At 33.1% G+C, this 16,726-nt stretch overlaps 1 protein-coding gene across 4 annotated transcripts in view; it reads right to left on the reverse strand.

The window, feature by feature from the left end:
• The window catches only part of toy (paired box 6 protein twin of eyeless), a 236,863-nt gene extending 224,416 nt beyond the window's left edge, over window positions 1-12,447 (reverse strand). Inside the window, exon 1 of one of the 4 annotated variants that reach the window (XM_081737898.1) lies at window positions 11,380-12,447. The gene's annotated coding sequence lies outside the window, so the exon portion shown is untranslated. The remainder of the gene's footprint in view (window positions 1-11,379) is intronic. The other 3 variants (XM_081737899.1, XM_081737900.1, XM_081737901.1) reach the window with 3 other exon arrangements.
• Window positions 12,448-16,726: the final 4,279 nt, after the last annotated feature.

Below are 16,726 nucleotides of genomic sequence, written 5' to 3' on the forward strand. Positions count from 1 at the left end.
TCCTTCATTTTCTGTCACACAGGTTTTAAGGTAACGTTGATAGTCAAGCTTCACTCCAGGAATTCTGTAAGTTTATGTCCACGAAGACCACGGAGGAGTTTCATTTTGAAGTTAAAAAATGAAATTTTTCAGTTAAACGTCTCACGACTGTTTTTTTTTTTTTTTTTGGCTAAGGGAGACGATGATTGAGGCAAGTGAATGATGATGCAAGAATTGGTAGAATGAGAAAGTGGGAGGAAACGGGAGTGCCCCGATAAAAACTCACAGACACAATGTTGTCCATCACAAATACTTCGCCGGCGATCGAACCAGGGACACCACGCACACGAGGTAAAAGCTTTAACACTGAGCTACCGCATCCCCGCCTTTTTGTAAAGAATAATATTGACAGGATAATATAGATTCGAATAGAATTCATTTGACCGTCCCATCTCCTTACTTAACCCCAAGACCATCTACATAGTATTCGGTGAAATTTGAAATTTTGATGTTTATCTAGTTTTATTTATACTGAAAAATTCAATAGGTCTATGACGTCAATTTGAACTGAAAGTACTGAACTGAAACTCAATTAGAACTGGAGTTACTAAAATAAATAAATAAATAAAATAAAAACTAAAAAAATCGGAAAGATGGCTAGATCTATATGTGTATTTACAGGGTCCCTGTGTTTGACTAGTGAAACTGAAGGAGAGATCTCGAAGAACACTGATTCAGTTTATCTGTGCACAGTATTGCGAAAGAAAGCCGTGATTACGAAATTATTTTTTTAAACTTATGGTACCTCTTTTTTCTTAGTTAAAAAAGCTCTTAACTTCCCAAAATACATGATTAATACCTAATAATAATATTTTAATTTAATTTAATTACATATTTAAAGGGCTAAGAACAGCGTTGGCTAAATTTAACAGTGTACGGTGGTAATTAAATGCATATGATAAATAAATACCTATGTTTCCAACATTGATATAAAGGATAATATTATGTGTTGAATACCGTACATGTAAGTACAATATAGTCGCATAAAAGCAGTCATAAATAAAATAATGTAGAAATATAATGAATACACTAAAATAACTCTAATAATCAGGATTAGATTTGCCTAATGCTAAAATATACGAACGAATATAAGTTGCGTATAAAATATAAGTGTATACGTACCAACTATTTGTTCAACAAGTTGAAACATGATACATAGTAATAAAAATTCATCGTAACCCTAGTCTCTTGGATTCTGATTGCCTGTAATTAAAAATCTAACAAGGAACGGACATGAACCTCCCATCTGGACATCCAAATCAAACCTATTCCATTCGATAAACATAACAAAGATATGTTCATGCGCAAAAAATTAGGTGCTTTGGATAACGGAGTAAGTACGTATCTAGGGCCCATTAACCCTGTTAGTATAAAGAAAATCGTAGAGTCGCAGTGAAATAGCTATTGCATCAACACTGTTCATTGAAAAATCGTAGTTTATAGTTCATTATCTTCAGCATGAAACAAGCTTTCCAGAGGTGCTATGTATTGGGGCCCACAACGTACTTGAACAGGGAAAATTGAGAGAATGTCGGGAAAATTCCCCCCAGAAATCCCTCCCTCCAGAATTCCCTTCTGGTGTGGCTCCGGGTAAAAGCACACAATCCAAATGCATCTCGAAAAATATTATAGGGGATAAGAAATGACTGTACGTAGTTTTGTGTTGAGAGACAGAATAGATATGAGGGGAAAGCGTGTATTGGTATACAATATTTGACATAACTTAAAACTTTAAGAAATACATATATATAATTTCTGGGGGTTCTAATACTAGACATTTTACTGAAATGGGTCTAGATAACATTATTGTTTCATTAAGTTTTTTCTTTTTCTTTTTGATATGAATCTATTCCATGCTTCACTTTTACATGTATTTTTTTATGTGATGAATTTATTCCATGCTTCATTTATACATTCATTTAAGAGTTTTTTGATATAATGAATCTATTCCATTCTTCATTTAAGAGTTTTTTGATGTGATGAATCTCTTCCATTATTAATTATATACTCATTTAAGAGTTTCTTGATATAATGAATCTACTCAATACTACATTTATATATTTACTTAAGAGTTTTTTGATGCGATGAATCTATTCCATGCTTCATTTATACATTCATTTAAGAGTTTTTTGATATAATGAATCTATTCCATTCTTCATTTAAGAGTTTTTTGATGTGATGAATCTTCCATTATTCATTTATATATTCATTTAAGAGTTTCTTGATATAATGAATCTACTCAATACTACATTTATATATTTACTTAAGAGTTTTTTGATGCGATGAATCTATTCCATGCTTCATTTATACATTCATTTAAGAGTTTTTTGATATAATGAATCTATTCCATGCGTTGTTTATACATTCATGTTTATATCGTATCATACGGAGTGAAAAAGTTTTGTCTTGAAGTGGGTCCCCTTCGAATAGCTGGAAGCTTAAATGAAGTTGCTTTCCCTGTCTCTCTACAAGTTACGACGCTGCTGGACATCCGGAGTCAGTAAAGAATTTGTAATCAATTGTAGTAATCATAATTTTTAATTATAAAAGAATGTCGAAGATAATCTATGTGACTTCAAGTTTGTAAAGAGCAGAACCAAATGTGACAATTCGATAATGGCTTCAATAATATAAACACAAAGAAATTTAACCGCTGTAAACACCTGGAACACTCATAGTACTTTTGATTTTGAAGTAAAAATGTTTACATAATTTCAAACTGTTGAATAATCAGAGACAAATGACATTATAACAATTCAATGATGTTTTATCATCGCATTGCTACAGACAAACTTCCACGCCTAAAGACAAGACTCTGATGATTTTCACTGTCAATCTAATTTTTATTAATTCTGCAAGTACACACTTATTTTTCTGGTACACTAAATACTTAGCAGGGTCCGCAGAAACCGAGAAACTTACACAATTTTACTTAAAATTTTGAAAAATCTATATCGAACCAGCTATATTATAAAAATGAAATCGACGTTTATATGAATCATCATCACAGAGAAAAAGGCCGAACTGTTTGGAACGAAATAGGGAACATAGTTAGTGCCTATCTTGAAGAAGGTTTTCGTCATGATGTGTTAACTATAATGCATTGTATCCTAAGAGAGAGAGGTCGGTTCAAAATTTATGCAAGAAATAGAATATTTCATGTGCCCTTCAAGTTACGGAGATGAAACTCGGCATAAAAAAAAATCTAATTATGAATTAAGTGAGATACCTGTCCAAACGTTTATAAGAATTCTATTTTAAACGGAAAGGGCATTTTCTATTTCTTTTTCTTCACTATATTTAAATCTACGTTGTCTGTCTTATTACGGGAAACTGACTGTCCCTTTTGAAATGAATTTTTGACCATGTTTAGTATCTAACTTGAATTAGGTATTCACCGCGTCGTTTTAATTAAAATACGTACTTTTATAAACCTATTGGTTATTTCTTATTTGCATCAAGAACAAAACGAAAAGAGATTTTTTTAAAAAAAAAACAATGCTTATTTTGTTTAGTTTGTTTACTAACAATTCAAACATCTTTTAAACGAAGTACAAGAAAATAAGTTTTTTTTTTTTTAATTTCGATGCCAATAATTCGTCCAAGTCCGCCATTGGCTAATTGTGTATATGATATATAATGAAATGAATTTTGGAACATAGTAGCCATCTCAGGATAAGCTTTTATCATATAATTTTCATTAAAAGATAAAAGCTTCCGAATGGGTGTAAATAGAGGATTCAAAATTTGTGTCAAAAATATAGTATCTTTATGATTCTATCATGACGATTTCTTTGAAATGCGCTTCTCACGGAGGAAGAAGGTTTAAATGTGTATATATATATATATATTTTATAAACGTATTCTCCCCGAGTAAAGAATGGACATTTAAGATAGTATGACAATAAAGATGTCAACCAACCTGAATATTAATTACAGTAAAATATAGCTGGTGTTCAGAATTTGTAAAAAAAAATGTATCTGACTGGCTGACTGCTACAAATAAATTTTGAAGTTCCACGTTTATGACTTTAGGCTAAAGGAGACAAGTGATTAATAACCGTGAATGATCACTTAAAAAATTGGTGGAATGAGAATGATGGAGGAAACGGGAGAATCGATAGGACACGATGTATTGCCTGAGAGCGATCCGTAGACAGAAATGGAGTGAAATGAAATCTTTGAATTTTACGTCCCATGGATATGCCGGTTAGGCTAAAGGAGACGGTGCTGATAAGTAATGAATGAAATGGTGGAATGAAGAAAGTGGGAGGAAACGGGAGAGCCCCGAGAAAACCCACGCACACGGTGTTTGTCCATCACAAAGTTCACTTGGCGAGGGCTGGGATCGAACCCGGGACCCCAGCACCAGAGGTGAACGCTCTACCACTGAGCCACCGATCCGTAGACAGAGTAGCAGGCCTCTTTTTAGCTCGTCTAGTGACAAGTGCGCATTCCTCTAGTGTACGAGATTTCAGGTTCGCTTCCAAGTGAAAAACACTAAGTTTTCTTTACCTACAGTGATTCACATCACACGTTAAAGTTTAGTTTCTCTTCTATATAGCCTCATTGCTGACAAATATGATGTGATGACCGTGTTTGTTAACAGTCTTCTAGAAAAAATCTTTCCCACATAGAGCTACTTTGTTCTTGCGTGCGAAAATAAAAAAAACGTACTTTTTCGCAATAAATATCTATGTATAAGTAAAATGAATCTAAAAAAACGAGTTAATTCACTATAACATTTCTTAACTTACTTTTAAATAAAATTTCATTGACACTAAATGGATTGTCTTGTTGATTCTTTGTGTTGATACGGCACTAGCTGAAAGGAATCGGTCTACATTTTTAGTTGAATACTGTTCATTTATAGCTTAGGAACTATCTATTTTTATTTATAGACAGACGAATACTACAGGTAAAGAAACCCATTTACAGTATTCATAAAAACAAATAAACGTGTAACAGTAGGAGTAACTTACAAGTGATAATTCTAATAACTGGTTAATCATCGATTCTGTCACTTAAAGAATTTACTGCATTTTAAAAAAGGAATCAATAATGGACATTCTAAATAGACCCTATACCAATATTTGGATCAATCACACAATATTTGTTGCAGAGGTCACATATGTTCCAAATATATCTCGTAAACTCATAACTTTGCGCGTAAAAAAAAAAAAAAGCTTATATCACTTTTCGGGGAGAATTTTTTTAAAAATTTTTTTGTTTATTTTCGCGTTTTATCTCCTATATTTCTGTTATGTAGGACTAAAGGAAATAGTGATAAATGAACGATTAAGAATCAAATGAATCACAAAGGACAATATGTAACATCCTTGCTCGGAGCCAGGATTCGAACCTGCAACCGACAGGTCTTTGAGACGTCAGCTTAACGCCTCAGACTACTCTATCATTCCAGAAAGTTTTTGGAGGTGTTAAGAAAGAATCGATAAGAACTTTTCGTAGAGAAACGAAAAAGATTGCTCGCTACTAAATTACTAGCTGCTTATATGCAGTACGAAAAAGGATGTGCTTAAAGTTTTGTTACTTTTAACTTATAATTTCTAACGAATCTACAAACATCGATTAGTGTTGTTCATGACACAAGAAATTCCAAGTCTCTTTTCGGAAACGAGGCAAGAAGTACGTTTCTAAATTCGAGATGGGACAAGAAGTACATTTCTAAATTCGAAACGAGAAAAGAAGTACGTTTCTAAACTCGAGACGAGACAAGAAGTACGTTTCTAAATTCGAGGTGGGACAAGAAGTACATTTCTAAATTCGAAACGAGAAAAGAAGTACGTTTCTAAACTCGAGACGGGACAAGAAGTACATTTCTAAACTCGAAACGAGAAAAGAAGTACGTTTCTAAACTCGAGATGGGACAAGAAGTACGTTTCTAAACACGACACGGGGCAATAAGTACGTTTCTAAATTCGAAAAGAGAAAAGAAGTACGTTTCTAAATTCGGCACGGAGTAATAAGTACGTTTCTAAATTCGACACGGAGCAATAAGTACGTTTCTAAATTCGAGACGAGACAAGAAGTACGTTTCTAAATTTGAGACGAGACAGAAATTTCACATTCTCATGAACAACATTAGATTAAGTGTTAGATCTCAAACACTGTGTCCCATGATTCATTGCATAAAAACTATAAGTTGAGAAAGACACTGTACGAACACAAATGAAGACCAGTTATCAACGTTAAAAATACTCAAGTCGTTAAGCAATGTACTTCAAAAACAAATCAAGTTTAAATTTGTTATATCACATCCTTTTTAGATCTCTCGTAACGCGGAAAGATCTTGATAACTTCTATATGATATATTTTTTTTTAAATCAGGGCATAATTTTTGATTATAAATATACAAACAGAGACGAGAATTGTTGTTTCGAGAACCGAGACGAGATGAGAATGTATATGAAAGCAATACAATCAAATTAATTAAAAATACTTAAAATCAATTAATTAAAGGCCTTGTATGCAATTTATAGATATTGCCAATATTTTAAAAGTGACGTTCTAATCCCAAGTATTCTACACCTTCTAAATATGCCTAAGTATATTCTATTAAGCCTGTGTACTACTATTTGATACGTTTATTTGAAAGCTCGAAAGCAGTTCATCGCCGTCTAGTTTATTACTAAATGTTTTCTAAAGACTGTCATGTCATGCAAGTTCTTCTCTCTTATAAGTAAGAGTTATAGTTTCAAGATTCCTATTTAGTAAAACAGTTTTCATTGCTAGGAAAAAAAAATATCTGTTTATCTGTAAATGAAATACTTTTTTTAAAAAAAAAAGTTCGCGTATTCAAGTTTGGGATGAATATAAGTTTTAGATATACAATTCCTGAAGAGTGGAATATATTAAACCTAAATCGCTTATAACACAACTGATATATCAGATTGTTTATTGTATATTGAAGTTGCACTGACTTCTTATGTTTAATAAAGTTCTTAAGCATTTACATTTAGGTATACTAATATTTACATCTGGTAACTTTCTCAGGCATCACCTGACTACTGCAATCATATCTAATTGAAGTTCACTAGCTACAACCGTTTATTGATTTGACTTATTTGAAAATTTTAAGGTTATTAGCTTATAATAATTTTTAGATTTTTTTTCAACAAACTCGTTTACAAATATTACAAATAATAAAGTTCCCAAATTTGACCCTTGTGGAACACCAGATAGTTTTAAGAGTTTAGGTGCTTTGTATCCTTTGATGATATGGTACATTATAGTGATATAAATTGCCGGTAGAGCCGTTGGCGAGAAAGATAAATGTCAAATATGAATTTTTATTTCGCGTATATCTGAGATGAGACAATGATATGAGTTGCCCGCAGAGCCATAAGAGAAAGAGAAATAGGCGTAACAAGAATTCTTAATTTGCCTATACCGAATATAAGATAGAGGTGATTATACAAATTACTGGAAAAGTCGTAAATAGCAATTCTTGTTTTGCCTATATCTACTGTAAGTTGATAAAAAGATAATAATATAAATTACCGGCGAAGATGTAGGCGATAGAGGAATAGGTCAAGTAAGAACTTCTATTTGGCCTATATCTAAGACGAGATATAGATAAGTATATAAGTTACTGACAGAGCAGTAGAAGAAACAGAAAATTCCTAGGACATATTAGCCTATTTAACATTTTATCAGACAATGTCTAGTGCATTACTTTACAGTATTTTCTTCAATTTTTTTGAAGAAATTTCGTAAAAAAAAATCTTGTAAGAATCTATTCGAAAGATTTCAAAAATTTGACATCAACAATGCATGTCTGTAGATTCATCATGTCATCAAGTGATAAGCTTATAAAATATTTATGTTTCTATCGTAAAACTTTATAAAAAAAAAGTATTTTATTCTATTGTTGCTAACTAAAACAATAGTTCGCCTCATAATACAAGTAATTACATTTTCTACTGGTAATCCCCATCTAATTATTGGTCAATATGATTATGTATTCCGATACGTAATAGAGAGAAAGAGAGAAAAAAGATTAAAATTTATGTACATTACAAATTGTTGAGGTCCCAAATTTCATCCTTGTGGAACACCACTAAAATTTTGCGTATATTTCTTAAAGTAGATCATGTTATCCTGCAGTTATTACTGAATTATTTATTTTATGAAATTTTAATAAAAAATCACCTGAGTCTTTTTCCTTAGAAAATCGTCCGAAAATAGACTGATCTCCAAAAGTAAACAGTCCAATGAGACTTGTTTCAGAAGCAATAACTTATGCTATATCATAGGGCTGTTGCAGGAACATTTATTTGTGCAATATGAACAAAATCGCCCAAGGTTTTTTATTTTTTATTTATTTTTTTTAGGAAAATTACTCAAAAAAAATTTACTCTCGATAAGTATAAACAACCCCTTCTAGATTTTGCCCAAAAAATGATTCATACGGCATTATAGCGTGATTATTGAAATATTGTGTGAAATATAAGTAAAATTGTTAGACATTTTTGAGAAATTTGCAATTTCATTGTCTATATTAAGTAACTTTATTTTATGCGGGGGAGGGGGGATAGGAAGAAAATTCCATTCCTTTAGAGAATCTTATAAAAAAACTAAGCTTAGAATTTGGTTCGTATACGCCGAATTGTATAGCCTCTTTAGAAGAATATATGTAAATCGGGACCGACATCCAATAATCGTCTGAATATCAGCTAGTCCATTGAAAACTTAAATTCTTTTTTTTTTTTTTTTTTCACGATCACCGTACTTTCTTTTCTGCTATCGACGCTCGCAAGTAAAAAAAATCGTTTTAGATTGAAATAAATAGTAAGAATATTTGTTGTAATTAAAATTTGATATTTTTATGGATAAAGATAAAGGTTAGCCTTAATCTTTTTGCGGACATGTAAACAACGAATGTAAACTTTGTTATTTGCATTGAGCAAGTTAGAAGGATATCAAAGTATTTATATATTCTCCACGCAAACACGAAGAAATTTTAATACAATACTTCACAGTTCAACATTCTCAAAATCAATAACTGAAGCAATAATCTTTATTATAAGTAGTACTTTAATTATTGTTGTTGTTTAAATTATTATTATTGTTATTGTTGTTCAGAAACTAAAATAAATGGGCCTATAATCTGGTTAGATTGGAGCTTAGCGTTCGTTCAGCACTCAGAGCTATAAGTGACGTAGATCTAGGCCCGTAGCCAGCCCAAAATGTACCGGTAGGGGGGCGTAGAAGTTAGGACAAGCCAATCTAACCATATTATAGTTCATTTGTAAGTCTACTGCGAAAATGTTACAAAGGGACAGTAAAAGGGACCCGGCTTCTCCTTGGATACGGACCTGCGTACACCTTTAGCTTAACGCGGGTTTCTGAAGTCCTACCGGGAATCGAAACCAGGTCTCCCGCGTCGAAAGCGAGTACCATATATGGCAATACAGACAGGAGAGAAGTCTTACGTACTTTTGTTTGTATAAACACATATCACTGCGAAAGTATATGTACTAACAATGCCGTCTACTTATTCCAATATTTATTATTATTATTATTATTATTATTATTATTATTATTATTATTATTATTATTATTATTATTATTATTATTATTATTATTATTATTATTATTATTATTATATTGCTTTTTGTTTTGTCATACGTTCTTATAAAATACAAATATTATAAAGAGTGAGTCCTACTGAAAACGTGGGTTCAGACCCATGACCAGGGTTTGAATCTAGTGCAGTTGGCGCTTGCCCAGATCACCATCTAAGGTAAACCCTCATAACACAAGCCGTTCCCCATCAAAGTATCTTGCCTTGCTCCAAGAAGTCTGAATTACCGGATCACTCCACTATATTGGCTATATTTCACTTCCGGCTTCACATTTCAATAATAATAATAATAATAATAATAATAATAATAATAATAATAATAATAATAATAATAATAATAATAATAATAATAATGCCATTAAATGTCTATTACTTTTTTTAAAAATAAATACTGAATTAAATGTATGAAATACTGAAAGAGAGGAATTTCTTTACTACTTTTTAGCAATAAAATTGGCCATATTTGGATAGCATTTCGGAAAACTAGAGTTGAAGCCAAAATTTCAAAAAGAGATAAAAATTCCAATAATGCCTCTTCTAACAAACTGATGTTCTTTTGAATATGAAAGATCATATATTTGGCAATAATATGTAACAATTTTTCCTCCCTTAAGAAAGTTGTGAATTCTTACTCCTATATTTTTCTGTTATTTAAAATATTAGTAAAGATTCTATATTTATCCGTTTTCTTTTATTTATTTATTTAGAGAACATAATAATATTTTATATGACGTTTGTACAATGCAAGTATTCTGTAATATAAAATTATCTATAATATCACATTTTACTTTAGGTTTTACATCTATCTCGTTTTTATTTATTTATTTTTGTAAAATATTGGGGTAATTAAAAAGAAACAACAACGTATAAATATTTCTCCGTAAAATCCAATGTTTAGAAAAGAATGTTTCTTAATAAAACTTTTTGAATCTTCCACCATGTGAAAAAATACAGTTTCAAATCGATTTTGACGTACAGTACATTGAGACAACTAAGTGGGAAAGTACGGTATGTAAAAGATCATATATATATAAATAAAAGGATAGTTTGTTGGGTAATATTTTGAACTTCTTATAAAACAACACAAAGTCATTTTAATATCAATATTTTTTCACTTATAAATACCTTGAGGAAACAACAACAAAAACAAAAAGTGTCGTCAAGCTATACAATTTGAACTGTTAAAATTCTGTATATCTATAAGGACTAATTCTAAGTTCGAAATGCAGTTTATTATTATTATTATTATTATTATTATTATTATTATTATTATTATTATTATTATTATTATTATTATTATTATTATTATTATTATTATTATTATTATTATATGCAGCACATATTCTCTATATACACGACAATTGAAGAATGTTTAAACTTTTCTGTTATGAAAGCAGACTTAAGCAACTATCTAATCAGGTTCAACTCGGCAGAATTCCGAAAATATTTTTGGGACAGCAGTTCTGCAGAATTAATATATGTGTGTAGAGACCATTTTTATATATATATATAAAATAAATTTGCCGTATATATATGAATGTTGCAAATTAATTATGTCTTGGTTTGATGTACAGTACCAAAAATAAAGTAAAGTAACTGGTGTTAAAAAGTTTCTCTTATGAGTTTTTTTTTTTTTTTTTTTAATTTTGCACAGACAGGTTGAAACGTGAATTATCATCAAATTTCTTCACTTTGCTTTCGTCTATTTAAAAATACGATTTTTTTTTACTTACCTTGTATTGTTTGGCCAAAAGAAGATGCAAACTTGTTATTCGGCGCCGAAATCTTCATCCGGAACTCCGTACAAATGTATTTTAAAATGACTTGGTTCTTACAAAACACTGGTCCTTTACTGATTCAATGCACTATAAATATTATGACAATTAGCATTTATTTATATTTTATGTATTTGTGCAAAAAAATATAGAAAATGTTTAGTATCACAGTTATACAAATGACAATTTTACAGATTTTTTGTTTTTGGTCCCCTAAAAAACTGTTACGAAATTATCACGAATTAGGAGACCAAAACGCCTATGGTCACTGGACATCTCAAAAATCATGAAGTGTATCGTACAACAGGAGTTAATTTGTTCCGAGAAACCTGTTTGTATCTTGATGAAATTTATCTGTCACACCACCAGACACCGCTTTACCGTCGTCCTAACCGCGGAAAATCACATGTTTCACGCACTTCAAACGCAAAAAAACATAATTCACACATCTTCGGTTCACACTGTGGGTTGTTGATAATAAGAACGATGATGATCGAGAAATTGTTTATCAAGGCGTTGTTGTTGTTGGAAACAAAAACAATGTTGTTTATTGTCACCAATCAAAGGGGGAAACTAAGAGGGGAAAAAATGTTAGTCCTTTATTCTGACGTTAAAATCGCTGTTTAATCTAACGTTAAACCTTGTTCCGAAAGGAAACATTAAGGATGCTTTTTTTTCTCCTTTATGCTCTAAAAAGATTTTCAGTTTGCTGTTGTTTCGTTGACAGAGCAGCTTCCTGAAGAAGTCGAGTAGAAGGGGGAAGCGAAACGTCGAGACACGCTTATGTTCTAATAGCTGTTGTTAACATCCGTTAAATCGACTCTCGGTTTTCCCCTTTGCTGGGTTTCACTCGATCGCAAAAATCCGGTGGCAGCACATGTAAATATTTATGCCCCGTTTCCCGACAAGGTTTGAACTGAATGACCGTTTCACTCACCCGTGTATTTTACACTAGGTCCCACAGAACCATTCCCCGAGCGAGTTGCCCCACTAGGCCGCAAGGGCGGGCGATCGTTTCGCTAACATGAAAAGCCAACCCCTCCTTCCTCTATGCATGTCTCGTTCCCCCTCTCCACCCCCTGCTCCTTTTACAGCTCACAGTCTCTTCACATGAGGGGAACGGGACGTGTACCAGGGAGGGAATTGGAACTGCCGTTTCCTAAAGCATGGGTTTTGCTTCAGCGTATCTCAGATTGTCTTGTCAGTATCTCCCGAGCTTCTGTGAAGTTCTGAGATGTTCTTCACAGAGTGTTCGCACTTTACTGAGAAAGATGTGATGCCTTTAGCTGTGGGTTCAAAGTGTTCTTACTTATTTTAGGTTCCCCATCAAATCTTCACTGCATCTGTGAGAATGATTGGGAAACTTCATTAAAATAAATACAGCTTACCAGTTAAATCCTGTAAATCAAACCTTGATATCCTGAGTTCGATTTATTAAGGGATTATTATGCGGGCACGAATATAGAATGGCCAAGTTTTTTTTTTTCGTTATGAGAAGATTCCAAATTCAATATGATTTTTATTTTAAAATTAAGACGTGGGGAAAAATAGTTAAAAGAAACGTGAGAATCTTGAGAAAACCTACGAATTATTAAAAAATTAACGCGACATGAATACGAACCGAAGACCCAAAAGTGAGAGCTTTATAACTGAGCCACCATGACCTAATCTCAAGTTTGAATTCTGTTTCTGACTACCTTGATCGGGCATTTCTTTTGTGCACTTTCTCAGCCGTAACAATAACTCTCCCCAATGTTCCAGTGGCAAGAGTGCGCGCCTTGGGTGCGCATGGTCGCGGATTTGACTGTCGGTAGTAGAGCAATGAAGTTTAAAGCAATACGCATTTATAAGAGTTTCTGTACCATTTCACGTACAGGTTTATTGCTCAGCTAGGACCAGCCTATACAGTCACAAAGAGACGCAAATCATGTATGCCCCCCATCTGTACGTGCAGGATACAGAAAATCGTGATTATGCATATACTTCGATAAACGATCTGGCTGTGTATGAACACTACAAAGTCCCATTCTTGTGTATACGATCTAGATTTTCCTTCTGCCCGTCAATAAGCATAGGAGGAAACTTTAGTTAGTTACATTTGAGTTTTGCGTCCCTTTCAGCAGTGAGGCTGTATGAATTGTGGATCCACAACTTGATGAGGGATCCGAACCACATGAGACCCCGCAAGGCATATTGGGAAAAGAATTGAGTACTTAGCAGCACCTAGAAAATCTGTATGAAACACACGTATGAAGACAAAGAGTGCGTATGCAGCATCTAGGCTGAACTGGCTTCAACGCAGTACAGAAGATCTGCTCCGCAACACAAATTGAAGTTCTCCTGCTGTGGTAAAACAGGGCCAGAAAAGCCGCCTGTGGCTGGAATCTACGGATTTTCCTTCTAGATAAGCCCAATTTTCCTCTCTGTATATGTCTCGCTTTAGGTTTACCATAACGTGGCAACCCTAACGGCAGCGAAATGCAAGATATGAGTTTACGCATACATTTGCAATAATCGGGATTGTGAATTTTCAATTTGCGATTACCCATGTTCCGTAACTATTTTTCACAGACTAACCACCAGATTTCATTTTAATTTTTAAACATTCTGTTGCGCTTTCCAATTTGTTCACTGAGGTCTTTGAACGAATTTCTTACAATTATTTCTTCTCATCACATTGTTACCATATAGCATTTTCAGCAGTAAATCGTTTTATAACTAGTAGATCTATGTAGAAATATGTGTCATCATTATCATCATAGGTATTCTGCCATTATTGGCAGGTCACAGCTAAGAAGCTTCCATGCTCCACGGGTTTCCGCTAACCCCTTCGTCTTTACGTATGATCTTTCTGTTTTTATATCGTCCATTAATTGTAGCCTCCTTTGCCCTCTCCCTCTCTTTCCTGCCACCATACCCTCTAGCACGTCTCTCATGATCCAATTTCTTCTCAGGCAATATCCCAACAAGTTTCTCTTTCTCTTCTCTTCTCTCTAGAAGTGTTCTTTTCTCCCCGATCATTTCTAACACCCTCTCATTCGTTTTCCGCTCGACCCAACTATTCTTTCTATTCTTCTCCACACCCATATTTCGAAGGCTTGCAGTCATTTTTCATAAATTTTACGTAATGTCGATGTTTCCATCCCATACAGTACAACACTCCACACGAAGCAGTTTATGTATTTTTTTTTTTCAACTCTTTATTCAAGGTCCCACAAAACAGACATTTTCTTCCTCCTATAAAGGCTTCTTTCGCCATTCCTATCCTTGCTTTTCTATTATCCCTGTCATTTTTATGTGTATATAGAGTTTCGTTATTAAATAGATTAATAACTAAGAATCAATGGATAATGTTGTCTCATTGCAAAAGAACTACGTATTGCGGGTTGATGGACAATATTGGCAATTTGCTTTTTTTTTTTTTTTTTTTTTAATGCTTTTATTTCCTATTAAACGTTTGAGGAGTAGTTTTCGGCCTATAAGGTTAACATTGTCGTTAGAGCTTTATTAAGATTATTATCCATGGTGTTAGGCAATCAGTAGAAGTGGTATGTATAGCGGGTTGATGGATATTGCAGTCATTTTCATTAAAATTGAATGAAAAAGTGCCGTTATTTTCTATTCAACGTTCGAGGGGTTGTTTTTGGCCCACAAGGTTAACATTATCGTTTGGGCGTTGCTAGGATTGATGTCTTTGTGTTAGGCAACCAGCAGAAGAGCTACGTATAGTGGGTTGACTGACATTGCAGGTGTTTTGTTTTAATTTTATTTGTAAAACCTATTGCATACTGGAAACTTCAAAGGCCTGTAGGGCCGCAATGAGGTGTACTCGGATATAGATTTACAGTAAAGCTAAAATTATCCGTGAGTGCCTCGAAAAATTCTTCCAACCCTGCTGGAGTCGCGCAAAAATTATTTTTAATAAATATTCGCTGCGGACTGACGCTCAGCATGCAAACAAGTACTGTATGTAATAAAACATAAAATAAATTGTTTTTTTATTTACTGTTCTTATTTTTGGTGATTTAAATGTAGAGCAAAGGTTTCTGCTGTACTGTGTCTACGTTTAAAAGTTTTATTATTTTTTTTCTCAATAAAACGTAGTTTTGATGTTGAAATTTTATTTTCTTCTTTGCACCTCATTTTTAAATCTTTTTTTTTTCGGGTTATCCGTGATTTTCGCTATGTACGGCGTCCTTGCCATCGAATTTTGCGGATAATCAGAGCTTTACTGTATATAAAAAAAAAATCGGATTGACGTCATCTATCACTTCTCCAAATTTGCTACAAACTCACCTCAACATCTTTGTTACGTTTATATGTTTATCTATATAGCAATTCACTTCTTTGTAAGTCCTCCCGTCGTTCAATTGTGTCTATATAAGGGACAGGTACGGACACAATCAAGAAGCGGGAAGCAGATTCATGCTCACATTAGAATGATGCGCTGTATAGACAGCGCAGGCTCAGCTAGTCTACAATATTAAAATGCTACATTTAAATGTTTGTGGTAATTTCTTTCGACAATTAGATTTAGGAAACCATAAAACTCTATGTCCGAACCATATTTACAGTTTTTACTAAAGCCATTATACTTTAAACAAACAGTAGATTCTAATACCTTCAGTGATATAGTCGACTTGTCGATCAGGGCCGCGACTTTAATCATCGTAAGTTAGTTATTAATTATATTTGTACTATATAAATTGTTTATTGAATTATGTTGCGTTATTTCTATCTGATTTTTGTAGCCTTTGATTTTGATTGTGGGCATGGTAAGTATAGAATAATCAAGTATAAGAATTATCCTGCTGAAGTTGGAAACGACTCCGTGGACTGATATAAGTTATTTAGTATGCAACATCATTATTACGAAGTATAATAATTTATCGCAGGGTTCAGATTTATTTTGAACATTCCACCTACTTGTTAATAAAAGGTGATTAGTTCACGAGATAGCATAAGCCACACTCGTTCTTTTTGTCCACACATTGTGTTTATATGATACGTTCATCCTTAACGGAATAATTAGATGTGTGTTTATATGCCACGCACGTCTCTGAACGGTTTCTCTTCAGGGTCGGTTATCAGTGTTTCCTCAGAGACTAAAAAACACACCTTTTCAAAGCCATTCCAGTCTATGATTGGATATTGAATAACTTATTTGACAAAGTGAACACAAATGATGCTTATGAAATCACGCTCGTCCTCTATGTTCAAATGCTGTGTTTGTATACCACACTCATCCACAACGCAACTATTACCTTTGTGTTTATATACCACGCCTGTTTGTAAAAAGTTTTCC

This window comes from Thermobia domestica, chromosome 14, assembly GCF_964235325.1.
Source record: "Thermobia domestica chromosome 14, izTheDome1.hap1.1, whole genome shotgun sequence".
Lineage (NCBI taxonomy): Eukaryota > Metazoa > Arthropoda > Insecta > Zygentoma > Lepismatidae > Thermobia > Thermobia domestica.